This window comes from Corvus cornix, chromosome 8 (genome assembly GCF_000738735.6).
Source record: "Corvus cornix cornix isolate S_Up_H32 chromosome 8, ASM73873v5, whole genome shotgun sequence".
NCBI lineage: Eukaryota > Metazoa > Chordata > Aves > Passeriformes > Corvidae > Corvus > Corvus cornix.
The window spans coordinates 26,567,205-26,585,606 of NC_046338.1; the positions used below are offsets into that span (position 1 = coordinate 26,567,205).

The following is an 18,402-nucleotide window of genomic DNA, read 5'->3' on the forward strand; positions in this document are numbered from 1 at the left end:
CACCACTGCCCTGGGCAGCTGTGCCAGGGATGGACAGCCTTTCCACTAAGAGACTTCCCAATATCAAATCTAAACCTCCCCGTCTCCTCTTACCCATTTAAAATTATTCCAATTATTCCATTCTCTTTTCATCACCACATGTTGCATTTTTTCCATCTGTTTTTATCTCTCTCAGGGATGTGAGTTTTTATTGCCTTGCTCCGCTGCCCCCTCACAGCCCTGCTCCGTGCAGGCAGTGCAGCCCGGCTCCTCCACCCCCTCCCCCTCCCACCAGTTCGGGCCGAAGATTCATCTGAGGCTGCCCTGCCTGGCAAAGATCATGTGACCAACAGCAATAAGTGAACTCCAGCTGCGGGGCCGGGTGAGATTAACCCTTTTTTAGTGCTGTAAGTTTCCTCCAGAACAGATGAAGCCTGCAGACATCAATCCTCTCCCGAGTCAGAGGAAAGGGAAAGGTGACAGCAAGTGAAGAGAACACCAGAGAGACACACCAAAGTCAGTAAAGAAGGAAGAGCTGAAACCCTGAGGGAGGAGAAAGAGGAGGTGCTTCAAGCTCAGAAGCTGATATTCTGTTGTAAAGCTGTGGTGATGGACTATGATACATCAGAATACCCACTGTTATTTCATGAAAGCATGGGGGGGTTGGAGCGTTCAAACTGTAATTGTGAGCAAAAGTACTTGTGCTGAAATAAGCAAATGACAGTAGCTGTAATTTGATGAGGACCCTTGCTCCCAGGGAAGGAGAAAACCTCTGTTCCTAGAGATGAAAATCATGAGGACCCTTACTGCCACGGGAGGAGGAGGGCCTCTATTCCTAGAGATGAAGATGCTCCCAGAGATAGGTGAAGAGAACCTTTGCTTCTGAACAGCTCATCCTTAAAATGGTACCCCATTAGCTCAAGATTGGACCCTCGAAAGCAGTTGTGGGGAAACTAAGTCAGGGGAAGGGACTTTCACGTGCAAGCAGAGAACCAACCCGGGCGCCTGTCTTGCTGTGACATTGAAGCCATGAGAGAACTGTTTCTTGTGGAGATGTCTGCATAGCATGAGCAAGAGAGACTCCTCTCCGTAAGTGAGCTGAAAAAGAGATTATTATAGAGGTGGTAAACCGACTGGAAATCTCAAGGGTTGTCTTTTTACATTGTCAGTGGGAGAAGGGAGAAAGGTGGGGGGAGGAGAAGTGTTCTGAAGGTGTGGTATGATTTTTTTTTTTTTTCCCTTCTTTTAGGTCTGTTAATAAACTTTTTTATATTCTTTTAAGTTTTGTGCCTGCTTTGCTTTCTCCTAATTCTTATCTCACAGAAGCAAAATAAGTAAGTAATGGATATTTTGAACCAAACCACTACAGGGGTTCAAAAGACTCTTTTATATTCTGCAATATTTATCTCTAACTTGATTTAAAAGAATAATGTGGTATCACTGTGATTTTAGTGGGTACATTTTAATTGGTTACTTGAAGCAAATTGTATCCCTTGATTTGAGCTGGCAGCTTTTCTTTATTGTCTCTTCATTCTTTTAATTCCCTTTAATTATTTCTTAAGCAATTACTGTAATTAAGATATACAATAAGGAGAACAGCATTGCTGCCCTGCTGGATTGGAAAATTCAAGTCCAGTTCCTTCAAGAGATTGAGACAGGGGAAGGGGAGCTGGGCCTCAGGCTGGGTTTTGGCAGTGGGAATTCAGTGAGGAGGCAAGAGGGGAGATTTCCCAAAAGTGTTTAAATCCAGTTCTGCTGGGTGTGGGTGCCCCCACCCCAAAAAATGATCCTGGTTAAAGGGGACTTGAGGAAGCAGTGGGATGTGCTGGGGGGCCTGTGCTGGATCCCCCAAACCCTGTTCAGGGATGCTGGGCAGTGTCAGTTTCACAGGGACATTATGGAGGGGCTGTGCTGGGACCCCTCAAATTCCAGCCAGGAATGCTGCGTGCTGCCAGACCTTTGGGATGCCTGAGAGAGGCTCCACTGCCTGATCCGGGTAGTTTTCCCATTATTTTCTGATGTGCTCAGCCCCTGGAAGCACTTTATAACCCCACAAGATGGAAATCCCCTGGGAGCAGTTGGAATCAGAGCTGATCACATAAAAACACATCCAGGAGAGGAAATTAGACATGTGTTCCTACACAGATTCATTTTTCCCAATGTGTTTTTAATTTAAAGCAGAACCCTTCTCCTCTCCCCACACAACCCAAGCCCCCTACCCCTTCTTCCTCCCCCATCCCTACCCTGCTACCCAACCCAAACCCCCTCTATTCCCCCTCTACCCCTCCTGTCCACCCTCCCTCTACCCTCACCTGGCCTTTCCCTTCCCCTATGGATCCTGACTCCCCTCCCTGTTCTGGCAGAACAAGTCAGTGAGAATCCAAGAATGGTTGCCACTGAAGCAAAAGCTGGTTTTCAGCAGAAAATGCTGTTTCTAGAGTTAAGATGAAGATGTGAACATTTTATTATATTGAATTACTTTTACAGACTGAATTTTACCTTTACCTGCCTAAAAAAAATGTATTTTTCTATTTTACAGAGAATAAATTGAGATCTGCAGTACTCACAGTCACCCAGAACTGAGACTGAATGGAATTTAATCCTGGATTCCTAATGAACAACTATAAAGCATTTTGACAGTTAATGAGATAATCTGTAAATGAATAACCACACAAATAAATTTTAATTAAAAGTGAGATTGTGTCTATGAGATTTAAAAAGTTACCAACATTATTTCTGTAGAACTGAAACAACTATTTGTTATTCTTAGGTATTAGTGCTATATTTTAATGAGATATGGTATGAGCTTTTTGCATGTTGCAGGTTTACAAATTTTGGGCTTAAATTCCTTGTTACTTTTGCTTGTTTCATTGAGCAATGCAGCTACTCCTTAGAACATTAGTACCTTATAGACATGAGATATCATAATAAATAAGACAAATATAAAGACCTGTGAGGGATTACTGACAAAAGATAATTCATGTGACTTTATATTAATCCAGAGAAGCAGTAAAAGAGACTGAGCTTGTATGATAAAGAGCATTATAACAATTTATAAATTGTTGTAATTAAGACACGACTTAGTATTTGAGAACTCTTGTGGTATATAAATGTATAACCCTCTAATATCTTTTTAATTAAAACTGCAAAAATTTCTGCTGAGATTCTAAATGTTAAAAAAAGAGCAGCAGCCCTACTGCAGCAATACACTTTTTAGAATATGATCTGTAGTTCATGAGACAGAGCTGAAGACATCTGCATAACACCATGCACATGTCAGCATGTCCCGTGCCTGTGTGAGGAGAAGCAATGTTCCTGTCTCTCACCAGGCTCAGCAGAACACTTACCTGGCTGTTAGGTTCCTGATGGGAGCAGGGTTTCCTTTCATTTCTAAATTTCTCAAAATAAATTTTATTTTTTTAAATTGCATTTCAGCCAATTCTAACTGTGTGTGACTACATAAAAGATCACAGAAATGCAAAAGCATTGTGCTTATTCTTTCCGTGTGCCAGGAAACAGTGTCTGGGCTGTTTGTGGCCTTCTTGTCCCTGCCCTGCAATATCTGAATTGAGTGCCAGGCTTCAAATGGCATTGCTTAACTGGGGAGCTCTGCTTGGTAAATGGTCAGTAGGATGACAGGAGAATCCCTTCTGGTTTGAGGTGGGGAGTGAAATAGAACTGGTACCAAGGAAGCTGCCTCCTGAGAAACATGGATTCGATAATTTCATTAGTATTGAGCAAAGATTTAATGGCATAATTGAAAGAAAGACTAATTTTAATACTTTTATGTATCTCAGGGTAACATTTTTATATGAAGTAGGTCTGGAAAAATTAAGTATTTTTCATGCAAAAGCTGACAAGGATTATATTGATATTCTGTAGACCTGCTGTGCCACATAAGTTATCACTTCACTGTGCACATACTACTAATTCACTTGACAGCATATGTTTTATGGAGGTCTTATAACTGTGACTTTTAATCTTTCTCATGTATGGCATTGTGAAAAAACAATGATGAAGTCTATATTTGTATCAAAATTAAGAAACCACGGAGTGTGGAAAGTCAGATCAGTTTTCCCTAGATATATTTTGCATAACTGCTGTATGTGTTACAGTGCACAGCTCATCACCAGAGCTGCTTACTTACCTGCTGTAGCCGTATTTGTATCAGGCTATAACCGCACTTTCCTTGAGTTACTCAGGAGATTATAGTGCTCTTGCAAAAAAAATGAAGTAAAATCTTTTATAGCATCAACAATATTTTTTCCCGTTACTTTCATAGTTCCAATGCTTACATTTCATTCTGATAACTTACAAGATCTTTATCTTGGTTTAGCTATAAGAAAGAAAATCAGGTAAGCGCAAAAATGTGTGACAAGTGGCCATAAATGCAAATGTACTGACCTCCTTAAAAAATGAAAGATGTGCCTAAAAGCTTCCTTGAAGCAGTGCTCCTGAATCTTCACATCAGCAAAGTGTTTGTAACTCTAGGCCCTTCTGTGGTAACCTTCAATTGGCAGGCTTCATTTGGGAAACCCTACAAAGGTGTAAGAAGTAAGCAAGGAAGTCTGTGTTTATATGGGGAGATAAAGCCTTCTCTGTTGCCAGTGTATATACACTATACTTAACAGTGTATCTGTGATAGAACCCCGACCCCCAGAGCAATCCCTTCCTGTTCAAGTTCTGAAGAATAAGAAAATTGGAAGTTGTGTGAGAATTGTTTTCTGAGAAAAATATCCATCACTTGGCTGCTGGTAAGATCTGACACCTAAAAAGGCAGCTGAGCAGTGATGGGTATGGGATTCAAGGTTACCAGAGCGCAGGTCTTTCTCAGGCTTCAGAGAAAAGCCAAAAAATGAAGGGCAACCAAGCCATTCTTGTCTGATATTAGTGGACTCCTGTGGCAGAGAACTTCCAAAAATCTGAGAAACAGTAATTTATTAAGATGTGCTGCAGCTCAGTGTTGAATAATTGTACAGAATTACAGGGACCTAACACAGATTTCAGGTGGGAATGGTGGATCCAACTTGATTTTCTTTTCACCTTCACTGGTGAAAAAGGGTAGTGATACCAAAAATTGTCTCTCCCACCAAGGAGGTAAGTACTCTTTTCCTGTACTTTTATCCAGAATATTTCCCTAGACTGTACACGTGCAGAGCCTCTTAAGGAGGTACTGGTTATATAAATTGTGCCTAGGCCCATCTGCATTTTAATATTTTAATATACAGGTTATGTATTTATCTCCTGCTAATAAACATATATGGCTGGAGTTCCAGAGAGTTGCACTGGTCTTCTGAATAGTATTTCACAGGGACACAGTTTTGTTGTGGTCTTTGCTGAGATTCATTTATGTTAATGGTAGTACATGCCAGACATGTAGATTTATTTGGTGCAAACCAGTTCTTCTGCACTGTCTCCTCCTAAAGTGCTGATTGTGATTCAGGATGACAGCCTTCCCTCACAGGTCCTTCCCCACAGACCTGGATCTTCCAGAAGCCAGTTGATGTATGGTGTGCACATTAATCCTAGCACCACCCACAGCCCTGCTCTCCCTGTAAGATACTTGGGAAAAGGGAAGTGGAGTACACAGAGGTCAGGAAACAAATACTAGACAGTGCAAGCCCTGAAAAAGAAGAATAGAAAGCCACTCTAGAGAGACTGATGAGGATCTCCCAGCCCATAATGTGATTAAGCAGACTGAATAATCCAAATGGTCTTTTCCAACCTAAGTGATTCTATGCTATGGTTTCTATCTCTCTGGTTTTGCCCTTTTAGCAGCTGACTAAAGGCACTGAAAGGCAAACTGAGGGTGAGAGCTTTAGAATCTTAATACTGCATTCCTAGGATTTCCTTTTGATTTGTGAGCTTGAGAAATGCAACGATATTAATGTCTCTGTCCGGCTCTGTGGGCTTACACGCGTGCACGCACAAACACATGGATAGCTTCAGTAATACTGTTGGCAGCAAAGAGGCAGGAAGGTTCTTTGCGTGGGTTCCCATCAGAGCATTTACAGCTTCCACACCGTGGAAGGGTCCAGAGGCAAAGACGAGAACAACCGCGAACCCAGGGTTTTATCTGGGGGCAGGGAAAAGGCGGGACTAGGGAGCAGGGACCAATGGGGAAGCTCTGGATAGAGGCTAACAGCCGACCGGAGAAGCCAAACTGGGATAGATTACTGTAACAGAACAATGCATCCTGGGAGAAGCCTTTCTGGTCACCTTAACCTAAGAGGTTCTTGTGGTACTAGGGACTTGTCTTACTGAGCGCTTTCTGTCCCTTATAATGTAAGTTCACTGGCCACCACACAACGCGGTAGTGGGTTGACACTGACCAGATGCCCAGCACCCACCAAAGCCTGTCTCTCACTCCCCTCTGCAACTGGACAGTGGAGAGAAAGTCTAATGAAGGGTTCATGGGTTGAGGTACAGACTGTGAGAAATCACTCAACTACCATTATGGACAAAACAGGCTCTAATTAGAGATACAAATTGAATTTATTACTAACAAAACCAGAGCAGGATAATGAGAAGTAAAATAAACCTGTAAAAACACCTTCCCCCCACCCCGCTTTCCCAGCTCTACCTCCTACCCCAGCAACGCAGGGAGACAGGGAATGGGGGTTATGGTCAGTTCATCATCCATGGTTTCTTCTGCTGCTCATGGAGAGGAGTCATTCCTTTGCTGCACTGTGTGGTCCCTCCCACGGGAGACAGTTCTTCGTGAACTTCTCCAACTTAAGTCCATCTCACAAGCAACAGTTCTCTGCAACTGCTGCAATGTGAGTCCATCCCACAGGCAACAGTCCTCCCCAGACTGCTGCAGCATGGGTCGCTCTTCCACAGGGTGCAGTCCTTCAAGGACAGGCTGCTCCAGTGTGGGCCCCTCTCCCCATGGGCTTCCCATGCAGTCACAGCCTCGTCTCAGGCATCCCCCTGCTCTGGCGTGGGGCTCTTCCACAGCCTGTGGGTGGATTACTGCATCTTCACGTACGTTCATGGGCTGCAGGGGCACAGCTGCTTCACCATGGTCTTCTCCACAGGCTGCAGAGGAATCTCAGTTCCAGCTCCTGAAACACCTCCTGCCTCTTCTTCACTGCCCCTTGATGTCTGAAAAGCTGTTCTTCTCACATATTCTCACCCCGCTTTTCTCTGGCCATGATTACAGTTGTGCAACAACTTTTTTTTCCTTATTCATAAATCTGCTATCACAGAGGCATTACCACCATTTCTAATTGGCCTAGCCTTGGCCAGCATTATGTCCATCTTTGGTGCCACCAGGGATTGGCTTTACCAGACATGGAGGAAGCTTCTAGCAGCTTCTCACAGAAGCCACCCCTGTAGCCCCCCCTGCTACCAAAAACCAAGCCATGCAAAACCAGTACAGCTGGTTTCAGCCTCTGCCTCCCAAACCTTGTGAGTTTTACCTGCTACACCTGAGAGATCAGTGCATGACTGTGTTTGCCCTCAACTGGTATTCAGTGTTTGACTCATCTATGTAGGGTAGAAACAGTTTTCTGTCTTGTCTATCTAATATGCAAATAAGTGCATACAGGCCTATGTGCTTCCTGTGGAAGCAAGTCCAAGGAGAAGGTGGGATTTGTGTAAGAAAATACAGGACTGTAGGAGCTTGGGTGGGTTGGACGGTCGGGACGGACGGAGACGAGAGATCTCTGAAGTCAGATCTTGGAACATGCGGTTTATTGCAAAGGGCGTGGGTACAGGGGCACTGCTTAGAGCTGCCAGACTCAGCTCGGAGCTGGCCCAAGAGAGCAAGAGAGTAAGCGGGTAAGTAAAGAGAGAGAGAGAGCGAGAGGAATGAGAGTGAAGAAGAAGTGAGAGAGAGTGTAGTAAGAGTGTGAGTAAGAGTAAGAGTGTCTGAAGTCCTGGTTACAATACAATAAATCATCTTCTGTACTGAATATTCTAATTGTCACTAACCAATCTAATACAAGATACAAATCCTATAGCATTTACATACAGCCTATAAGAGTTCTTATATTACCATAGAGTGTTACATCTTAACTTCTAAAAACTACTCTTTGGACCCCTTCTGCTGAGCTAGTAGGGTCTGCTCTGACCCTTGGACCTGCCTGCAAGCAGAGGGTATTGTTCAATCAAGAGGGGATTACCTTCAGTCGGCCATACCACTGTTTTCCAGTTGTTCAGTAACTAAGACTTGGTATTTCAAAAGTGGCTTTCATTTCGATGTCACTTATAGTTTTCATATTCCCAAAATCTTTTGTCAGGCAATCATATTTATAAGGCTTTCCTGTTTCATCTTCCCCAACACAGGACACTCCTTTTCTTTCCTTTTCTTTTTTTCCAGAGCACGGTGTTAGTGGAAACAATGATAAGAAAAACAGCTGCCTGGAAGACTCTGCAATAAACTGCCACACAAACCACCTTCTGATATCGAATTGCTGAAGTCCAACTACATTCAAGTGGTAAAGGCTGAGGACTTCAGAAGGAAGATGACTAAGTTATTTTATGGCTCATATTTTTAATGCAGGTAACACATCTGCCTAGCAAAGGCACCATAAGACCAAAAGCACTGGGGACAAACAAGAGTGGAGATACTGTGGCGTTATGTACGAGAACAAGAAATTTCCCTAGCAGAACAGAAAGTGTGTTTCTCAAAATAGTTGGCATTTGTTAACAGGCTAAGACTTGTGTGTTCCATGTGCCTCAATGAGCATATAAAAAATACTGATTCATCTCTGAAAAACTGATGACACTCTTGCTAAAAATAAATGAGTTTAATATACAAAATGTAAGCTCTATCTGTGCTCACAGGATGTTCTGATCCTTTCACTGTTTTTTCTTTAGCAATTATATCAGTAGCTTATGTAGAAAAATAACATCAAAAATAGCTAACTCACCAAACCACAAATGCTATCTCTTTCTGTCTGGTAATAAGAGCCCACTCTAGTATTACTAACTTTCAGTCAACTTACTGATTTCCTTCAGTGATTTTCCTTTTTTTTCTGTAAATGCTGTTTCCTTCACCTGCTAGAATCAAAGAAGAGTAGGGAACATCATTATGGCATGTCAGATTATAAAAGCCTCTGAGAAAGCTTGAAAAAAATCTTTTATAAACAATGAAAAGATAGCAACTTCTTCTTACAAAATCTGTCTTCTTCTTAAGCAATTTCAAAAAAATAACAGTTGAAATGTCAAATTAAAAAAAAAATCCTTAAATGCTAGGATTAATGATGTAATTCTTGATGAAAATTTACCAAAACCAGAAGAACATACACAACAGGAATAAACTGTACTGTACATTTACAATACAGAAATTTCAGTGTTTCCTGCTGAAATTGAACTGCTGGAATGATGTTTAACAGCTTTTTACCAGTAGAGTAATGGGAGGAAACTGAGAATACTGTGCTGAAAAGAAATTTAAAACTGGAGGAGGAAATTCTTATAAAAAAGGTGGGGGTTTATTAATGCTGTAAAATATTACCATGTCCCGCAGCCGTAGGGAGGAGGGGAGAAGATCCAGCTGGCAGGAACTGTGAAGCAAGATTGATTTATTTAATTATTTTACAAACTCTTTTACAGACTTTTTTCTTCATAGTCTAATTGGACAAAGGATCAGCCACCCCTTGGGGGTGATTGGCTAAAATCCTAAAACGTCCGTTGTCAAAATATTGTTCTACTATACTATAAACAAGGCTTCTCAAGGTTGCAGGTGTTTCATTGTTTATAGAACTCTGCTACTATTTTCTGTGAGAGAGAAAAGTCTCTCATGGACTTAGAAAATAGCAAGAAAATTCTTGCTAGCAGCATTTTTGTATCCACAGGGGCTTGCATGTGTGCCTGACAGAGAAGAAATGGTATATGGAACCTGGTAAAAGACTAACAGAAATTACCATACAGCTATGATCTCCAAAAAGTAATCTCAGCCCACCTAAACAAATTTTGATGGGTTTTCACTGAAAATAATATTTTGTGAACTGTTTATCAAGCATATGCTGCAGCTACATATATATATATAAAAATATGTATATTAAATATATATTTGTGTATTATAAAATTGATTTTTGTTTCTATCTCTTTTGAAAAGCCACTGAGAAGTATAAAACATGTCCCTCTGCCATTACCTGAACAATATACTTTTAAAATAAAATCTCTGAGAACTGAGATCTGAATAAGCAGCAGCTCCTTGAGATCCACACTAATATAAAAATACCCAAACATGCTTTATGCATTTATTCATGTGTTAGGATTAGCTAAGGTTGGCCCTTGATTTTCCTGTGGGAATTGACAGTCCTATTTCTTGGAAGATGCACTGGGGAAGTCTTGTGTTCTCAAATCAACCAGTACCAAACTTGGAGTCTTTATGGATAACACAAAGCAAGGATAATTCCAGGAAATCATCAGCACATTTTCTTTTATTGCAGAAATGTGATGTGACTACAGAGATGTAAGACATTCCTACCTTTTACATGTGGTAAGAGTGCTTTCCCCGGGAAATTCAATTGGAAAAATTATTCAGATGGCAGTTTAGTCTTAATGTAATTACTGTAACTTGCATGAGAATGGAGGATGTACAAGGTCTAGTGGTTGGAACAGGAGACCAGACTCCTCATCTTGCCACTGCTTGCTGTGTGAACATGAAAAGTTGCTTAACCTTTACAATTTAGCTTCCCCTGCAAAATGAGAGTAAGCTGTGGGTTTACATGCAGCTAAACAAAGGTACTGACTGTATCGCCTTACCTGTCTCTCATTTTCTCCCAGTTTTATAGTACATGAGTAAACTTCCCAGAAAGGAACAAAAATTACATTGTTAATTTAAGTGGTTTTCAGCTTTATATACACACACACGCTGGAATTCTCATAAAATATAATTGTCTTAATTGTCTATCATCCCAACATATATGTTACCTTCCTAAGCTCACTAAGAGGCTGCTGTAAAATGTGATGCAGCAATGCTATGAATGAAAAGAACAAACTTCAACCTAAGTCCCACTGGAGCAAGAAAAGGAAGTAAGGGGTCATATTTCTGCTTTTCTGTTGAGACAGAATAGAAAAGGAAATATACCAAGGAAGTAAAGTGTAAGATAAAGAGGTGGCAGCATATGGCACTTGGCAGAGGCTCCTGCCCCTGCCCAGCGGGACTCAGAAGCCAAGGAGATGGTTACTTCGGCAGAGGGCACTGGAGTAACAAGGATGTGGTGTGGTACTGGCTCTGCCTTGCTCTGCCTAGTGAAACTACAGACTTGCTATGCTGCAAATTCTTGTACTTTCTGTTGCTTCACACTTTTTATCCCAAAGAGAGAGGAGATGTGCTGAATGACACTGGAAGGTCTGGGATTGGAGCAAAGCAGGCAATGACATGTAAGCAAAAAAGGCAGTAAGGAGGAGAATCTGGGGCACGTACTCCTGAGTCAGCATTCTGCATGCCACATCACCAGTGGGACAAGGAGGATGATGAGATGGGATGGTTAAGGAAGTGAAACCTCTAATGAGAAATCATCAAAGCAAAGTTTCTTACCATCCTTATAATTTCTTCTTTTTCCACAGCAGCTGCAGTCAGAGGATACATTTACATAGATCTTTTGCATTCCAACTAGCCTGAAAACACAAACATTAATAACTGCATTGATATTCTGCAAATTTATTATGAACAGCATCAAAGAACTGCAAAAAGTTTTTAAACAAATCTGATGTTTGGTGGGTTATATAGTATTATTTGTGTAAATTGTGAATTTGTGAATGCTTGGGAGAGCAGCTTTCATGGAGGAACACTCATTTTACACATATGAACTTCACATTCCTTTAGATCCTCTAGGCTTCTTTTGTATACGGGAAATTGAAACCTTGTGTGTTATGGTGGAGGTACTGAGCATGTCCGCAGTGTAAGGCTGTATTTTGCTAACATTGTTTTATTATTTAAAATAAGCATATAAAACTAGCTCCAACAGTTGCATCTGTATCCCATGGGCTTGGATGACATTCAGCACGCTCTTTAATGAATGTTGGATTTTTTGCAATGATTATGTTGGATGGATACAGTCTTCTACTTTTGTCAATGGAATTTTATAAAAGCGCAGGAATTTAGGTTTTGTTAATGTCATGGCCAAGCGTATACAAATGCTATTTTCTTTTCTTTTATTTTCTTTTCTATTATTCTCTGGTTTATGTGCAAGAATCTTCACCGTGTGAAATAACAAGGACATGCTAGCAGCCACCTGGAGAAGTATTTAATTCTTGCCTTCCATTCTGATATCACAGGTTTTGAAATGAGAATTTTTCCATTATTATCAGATTTACAGGTCATGTTGATAACTAAAATAGCAAACTGAAACACTGCCAAGACATTTAAAAAATAGACATTTCTTTTTATTAAGACAGCTATCCTGGTACCACAGTTCTAGATCAGTTTTATATGGAAGGAGTAATATAAAAATTGAATGGTGAGATGATACCACTTGACAGTTACACTGGTATTTTATTTCTCTCAGTCATAAAGGCTAAAATGGGAAGTAATTTTTAATGTATAATTTGAAGAACATTACTAGCATGGCCACAAATGTCAAATCTTAGAACCATGCCTACACATTATCCCCTTTTGCATGGAAAAAAAAAGAAAAAAAGTAATTGAAAATGGAGACTATATGTGGTAGAATCAAAACTAATTCCTGTGGGTTTTTAAGAAGATAAAAGAAAGAGCAATGTGAACAAATGCAGATAAATTATAGCAGATTTAATGATAAGCTGAAATGATACTTGAAAAAGTAATCCTAAAGACAAATAATGTTTTGTGTTTCAAATGCTACAGCAGTGTATCATGCAGGAAGAAATGCTGCTTAACTGGGGAAAGCAGACACTACAAATAATCTAGGCTATCTAGTGGGATCAGTTCCCAAGAAGAGAACAAGCTCATCTACAAATTTCTGAGCTTTGGGAAAACATAATAAAGAATAAACATTAGAAAAATCTGACTCTGATGGAAGTCTAAAGTGGGGTTTGAGAATTAACGTGCTCATCTGTATAGTGTTACATAATAAGAACCATAGGTCATTTCATATCCCACTTCTTTAAATTTCAACAGTGTAGTGCTGTGGTAACCTATGCTGTAATACTGAAAATTGTCGTTAGCATGTTCATAATGGTAATGGAATTAAAAGTTGAGGAAAAACATAAGCTACATGAACAATGAGACCTTTCCACAATACAGGAACCAAAAGAGAAAGTGGTAGAAGTCCCCAAGCTAGAGTATTAAAAGCCAGACTGAACAGGACATCAGAACACTGTACAATCACTTGCTAGAAACTAGGAAGTAACAGGATGTCCTCAGGCCCTGACTATTTCCAGCTTCTGTGACTTTAAACCAAGGTTGCAAAGAACACCTTCCATTTTAGCTATTCCTAATGCCACCTTCTGCTTCTAATTAGGATACTGACAACTCCAATAAGGTTCACATTTCTACTGTAACATTTAAAGAGGAGTCTGCAAAAATGGCAATTGCTGATTGAAAAGCTTCTGTGGTATAGAACATCAGACTGCTTTGGGTTGGAAGGATCTTAAAGCTCATCTTGTTTCAAACCCTGCCATAGGCAGGGAGAGCTTCCACTGGACCAGGTTGCTCCAAGCCCTGTCCAATCTGGCCTTGGACATTTCCAATTTACACTTCTTTTCTAGCTCACAGTAAAGATCTTGCTAAGTCAAAGGTGGTCTTTATAAATAGCTTAATCTTCTGCATTTGTAAGATCTCAAATGCCTGTGACTGTAGCTAGAAAACTCTGTTTTCAGAAATTAATAGCTTTTCTTAATATTATTTTATTTAAGCACTGATCCTTGATAAACATTAAGGTTGCTTTGGTGGAAAAGCTCAATAACAGAGATGATTTCTTTAGTAAAACAGATAGCACTTTTAGTTACTACCACCACATTTCTTGTAAAGTTAATGAAAATCTGCCTGTGATCAGTACAAGAGTCAAAAATAGGAGCTGAAGAGTAACCTTGAGCTACATAGTTTTTCCCCGTGTGTAGGAAGTTCTGTCTTCTGTCTGCATGTCACAACCCAGCTTCCTTTTGCAGGACGGTCTCTCGAGTCCCCAGCTTCAGACATGGCTACTTCTGACTTGATGATGTTCTATTTAAGTTGTATTTCCAGGTCATGCAATGCTGCACTTCAGATGTTAGACTGATAATAATACACTGTGTGCTCCTCACAGTGTTACGAAAGGAAAATAGAAATGCAGTGATTCCCTGCACAGCATCCTGCACAACGTTATCACACCAGGATTGATCCCACAGAGCCTCTAGCTGGGCATAGACATGATAAAATATATGGGCAATAAAACGGGACCACTGAATACCATTTTTCGTCTGTAATTTAAATATGGCTAAATTCCTTAGTATTTTATACCATATTCATGTTCTCATAAATGGGCATCAAGTCGAGGTTACCTTGAAATATCCTGATGCTAAATAATTAGCTCTTGTAAAAATTTAAAACTGTCAGTCAGGACGTGTTCAGTAAATGCTGCAAGTCAAATGACTGCAAGACATTCAATAATTGCGTTTTAAAATTTCTTCAGTATCCCAACTAGTTCTGACTGTGATACAGGAAAGCTTGGTGGGTCCCCAACCATCTTACCAGTGGTGTTGGTTAAAGCTGAGGATGATTTAAGTGTGTCCTGCAGCATACAAAGCTACAGCGGACCTTCTCCAGCAGCGAGCGCACCTCTACCTTTTGCCCTCGGGACTGGCGGGCAAAAACCCGAAAGCTTTGCCCTGCACGGCCACGGAAGTGTAAAACTTAATTTGTCCCTGGAGTATGAAAAGTAACCGCCTTGAGACAGTAAGATGTGATGGCACGAGGCAACCGCAGGGGGCAAGATGAAGGGAACCGCAGGGTTCGCCAACACAGGTTCCTGAGGGAGAGAAAATGGCGGGCGGAGGCCCTCAGGAAGCTCCCAAAACACAGAGCACCCCTCAGGAGCCACTCCGTGTTTGAAAAGCCTCGACCTCCACTCCTGAGCCCGCTAACTACGACAAGAGAAGGAGAGAGAGAATAAAAATACCCCACCTGAAAGGAGGAAGGCAGCGGAGATTTGAGATCGTCCCTGACGGAGCGCGAGGTACCCTCCCCAAGACTGCCGATAGCTTCCCCACCCCACCCTGCCCCCAGGGACTCCTCACAGGCTCCAGTCCGTGACTGGGCTATTTCTCCCCGTCCCGTCCTGTCCCAGCCCGTCCCGCGCCGGCTGCGGGGGGAAGGCGGGCGCAGGAAAGGGCGGGCGGTGCGGTGAAGGAGGGAGGAAGGAAGGAAGGCAGGCAGGAAGGAAGGAGGGCGGGCCGTGAGAGGAGCAGTCGACGCACAAGATGGCCGCTGCTGGAGTGGCAGCGGGGCGGTGGCGGGCGATGGCGGCGCTGCCGCGGGGCCTGCGGGTACTGCTGGAGGAGCGGCAGCAGCAGGGCGCTGTGGCAGCCCCGGTGTGCCGGAGCTGAGGGGGCCGGTGGGCGCTGCAGGAAGCCCGGCCCGCGTGGTGAGTGCGCCGCCTCCGCCGCGGGGTACGGGGAACAATAGGGCGGGAGAACTCTACCCACCTTGCCGAGGAAGGAGGCGGAGGGGCGGACGCTTGGACGAGATGATCTCCAGAGGTGCTTTCTACTTCTAACAATTTTGTGACTCTGTGCCTCGCCAAGCTTCAGACTCCTAGCGGGCGCGATTTCCGAACGCCCCGGGCAGGTGGGGAAGGATCGCGGGTCGCCGCGCCCAGTACGGGAGAGGCGGAGACGGACTGGGTCCGGCTGGGGGTGGGGAGAGATGGTGTCGCCTCAGGCTGCGGCTGCCGGGGGGCAGGCGGCTTTTGTGTGTCCCCTCTGCTGGCTCTTGTTTTTTCCAGGGGCTCTGCGTGCCTCTGCGTGAGAAAACTCATCGCGTTGTGTCGTGTTGAACAACAGAGACGGAGGGAAAATAATGACAGAGCCCTACCCGTCCCCAGGACACTTCTCCGCCCTGGGTTGTGGCTCTTTTGTCTGTCGTGCCTGAGTGAAGAGCGAGGTGGCCCCGGCTCCCTCTGCGTGGGGACAAACAATGGTGAAACCGCACAGGTTCTCCCTGATTTGCGCTACTTTTTCCACCCTGGTATTGTTTTGGCTGTTGGATTGCACCCACAGAGTGGGTAGGGTTCCATGCCGGGGGTGCGGTGTTCGTATAGCTGGGTTTTAATTTGCTCTGATGGTTGGGAATGTCCTGGTGTCAGGTTTTGTCCTCAAAAGCCATTGTGAGGCCTGTCCTGTTTTAAACCGGGGAACTGATGCAGGGTTTTTTTTCCTAGAAACGTTTTGTTTTCCTCTGCATGCCTTTTTCTCCAGAGTGTATCTCTTATTTTTATAAATTTCAGTTAAGTACGAGTGACAAATCATTTGTTCCTCCGTCAGAAGCTACGGTTTTCTGTGTGTTTTTGCCATATTGAAAATGGCTGAAGTGGGGGAAAAATTAAAAATTTGCAAAAATACTTAAAAGGTTCAAAGTAACCTGGATTGTGGCTCAGCTGCTTTAATCGTTGTAACTGGTGTAGCAATGCTGTCATTTAATGACTCTGCTGGAAGAGAAATGCAGCTGTTAAATTCAGTATTTATACTCTCTGCACATTATATGGCTATAGAATTGTGAGATAACACAGAAATACTATGAGGCAGAAGTTAATGTGTTCCTAAACTTACCTTTCTTACTTCTTTCAGGCTTATAAGAGTGTGGAAGTCGTTAATTTTGTCAGCTATAAATATCTTTATTACTGCGTTTGAAGTCAGTGAAGCTAATATGGGACTTCATAGCTGTGTAAATAACCTGTGTTCAGGAGCAGTCTGTATATTATTGCCAGTTTCTAAGTTTCACCAGGAGCATCACGGCTTTCTTTGGTGCGTTAATACACAATGCTGATAATGAAATTATGGTTCCCACTAACATAAATAGGAGCAGACCTTATCAGGCACCTTTTCCTTTCCCAATGATAGCTTTATAGCTTTGCCTTCTGTCCTAGAAAAGGGTCTGTCAAAGCATACAGGCTGCTTGGAGGGAAATTTAGAAAGGCAGGTACCATCAGAGCAGTCTGTTTTGACAACCAGAGACTTGAGTTTGTCACTCACTTATGAGCTGCAGGAACCTTCATCAAGATAAGTGGGAAGTAACTTCTATGGTTTCTGGTGTTTCGTTGTTTATTTTTGTGAGGTTTTTTGTCAGCTTTGTATCCAAACTAGCTTAGTTTAAAGCTAAATAATTTAGAAATTTTTGATGGGATTGCTATATGCTGGTAATTTAAAAAACTAATGTTCCAGTGAACAGATGGACGTTTAAATCTGGAAATTGCAGACATTAATATGGCAGAGTTTAATTTAGGGGCATCTTGAGACATGTATTATTATGTAAAAGTGCTCATGCTAAAGCAAATGAAGAGAAATGAGCAGGATTGCTTTTGGAAACTTCTGACGTGTTGCCAGTGATTCACCAGCAGTCTGGATGGAAGCCATTATCAATCTTGGTTGAATTAAGCATCACAGAAGTTGAGATTCAGTGAGTGTGTATATTAAAATAATGCTTTACTTACTTTGTATGTGGTTCAGAAGTCTTGGGTGACCCAAGTGCTGACTACCTTTGATAGTGATGGCAAAGACTGACATCCCATTTAATTGGGGTCTCTATCTCTTAACTAACCAGTGCTGTAAAAGGGTTTTTCATGATACTTAGAAAATTGGCCTTTCCCAGTCTGTAATATGTAGTGATAGGAAGGATAATTACCTTTGTTTTTTTTTTTATTCCGCACCAAGAATTATGGTTTACATGCTGGATACTTGAGGAAAAAAAGTTTCATCCATTTGAAAGAACTTTTGGAGTCACAGCTTTCCAATGGTATGACGTGTAAAGCTGAATTAGAAAGAAAGAACTCACCTGCATGTAGGTTTCCAAACTACCCAAGAATCTCAGAACAGTGATGCAGAAGCCACTATAAAGTATCTTTTAAGCAGGTGACCTTTATAAAACTTTGTAATTTTTTGCAAAGCCTACTCATTGTTTAAAATTCTTTTGTATTTTGAAATTAATGTCTTGCACTGTACTAGGTAATGAATGTGAAACCATTATCATACAGGAATAAAGATATAATATGCTCCTATTGTGAAAGATCATTGTATAAACATGCTGCACCAACTGAAATTTCAATATGACCTTCAAGATTCCATGTAGGCTCTGTTACAGTAATGTAGTCTGAAGTCTAGGGACTCTGATAACTGAGAAAGAAAACCACAAATGTTTACTTACGTTATATTACTTTCCTTTCTGTGCAGAGATTCCACAGTGTGCCCCAAATTAGGTGCAGTTCCCATCACTGAGTGTGACCACTTGTTTTTCTGAAGAAGTGCATCTCTTGATAATTATCTTTTGCATCAGTTTCATTTTCTTTGTTACCA

General features: G+C 41.9%; 1 protein-coding gene and 1 long non-coding RNA gene across 5 annotated transcripts in view; one reads left to right on the forward strand and one right to left on the reverse strand.

Moving 5' to 3' along the window:
* Positions 1-8,231: 8,231 nt before the first annotated feature.
* LOC109145582 lies at positions 8,232-15,304 on the reverse strand. 2 transcript variants are annotated; one of them, XR_002047041.3, is made up of 3 exons: positions 15,020-15,304; positions 9,443-11,556; positions 8,232-8,988 (listed from the first exon to the last, which is right to left on the reverse strand). It is a non-coding gene; the product is annotated as an uncharacterized LOC109145582 (long non-coding RNA). The 2 variants fall into 2 exon arrangements; XR_002047040.3 differs by having other exon boundaries at positions 8,950-9,491; positions 10,421-11,556.
* Positions 15,305-15,332: 28 nt separating this feature from the next.
* RC3H1 (ring finger and CCCH-type domains 1) overlaps positions 15,333-18,402 on the forward strand; it is a 75,330-nt gene continuing 72,260 nt past the window's right edge. For 2 of the 3 annotated variants that reach the window (XM_010406381.4, XM_010406387.4), the window contains exon 1: positions 15,333-15,479. The gene's annotated coding sequence lies outside the window, so the exon portion shown is untranslated. The remainder of the gene's footprint in view (positions 15,480-18,402) is intronic. The other variant, XM_019290014.2, reaches the window with a different exon arrangement.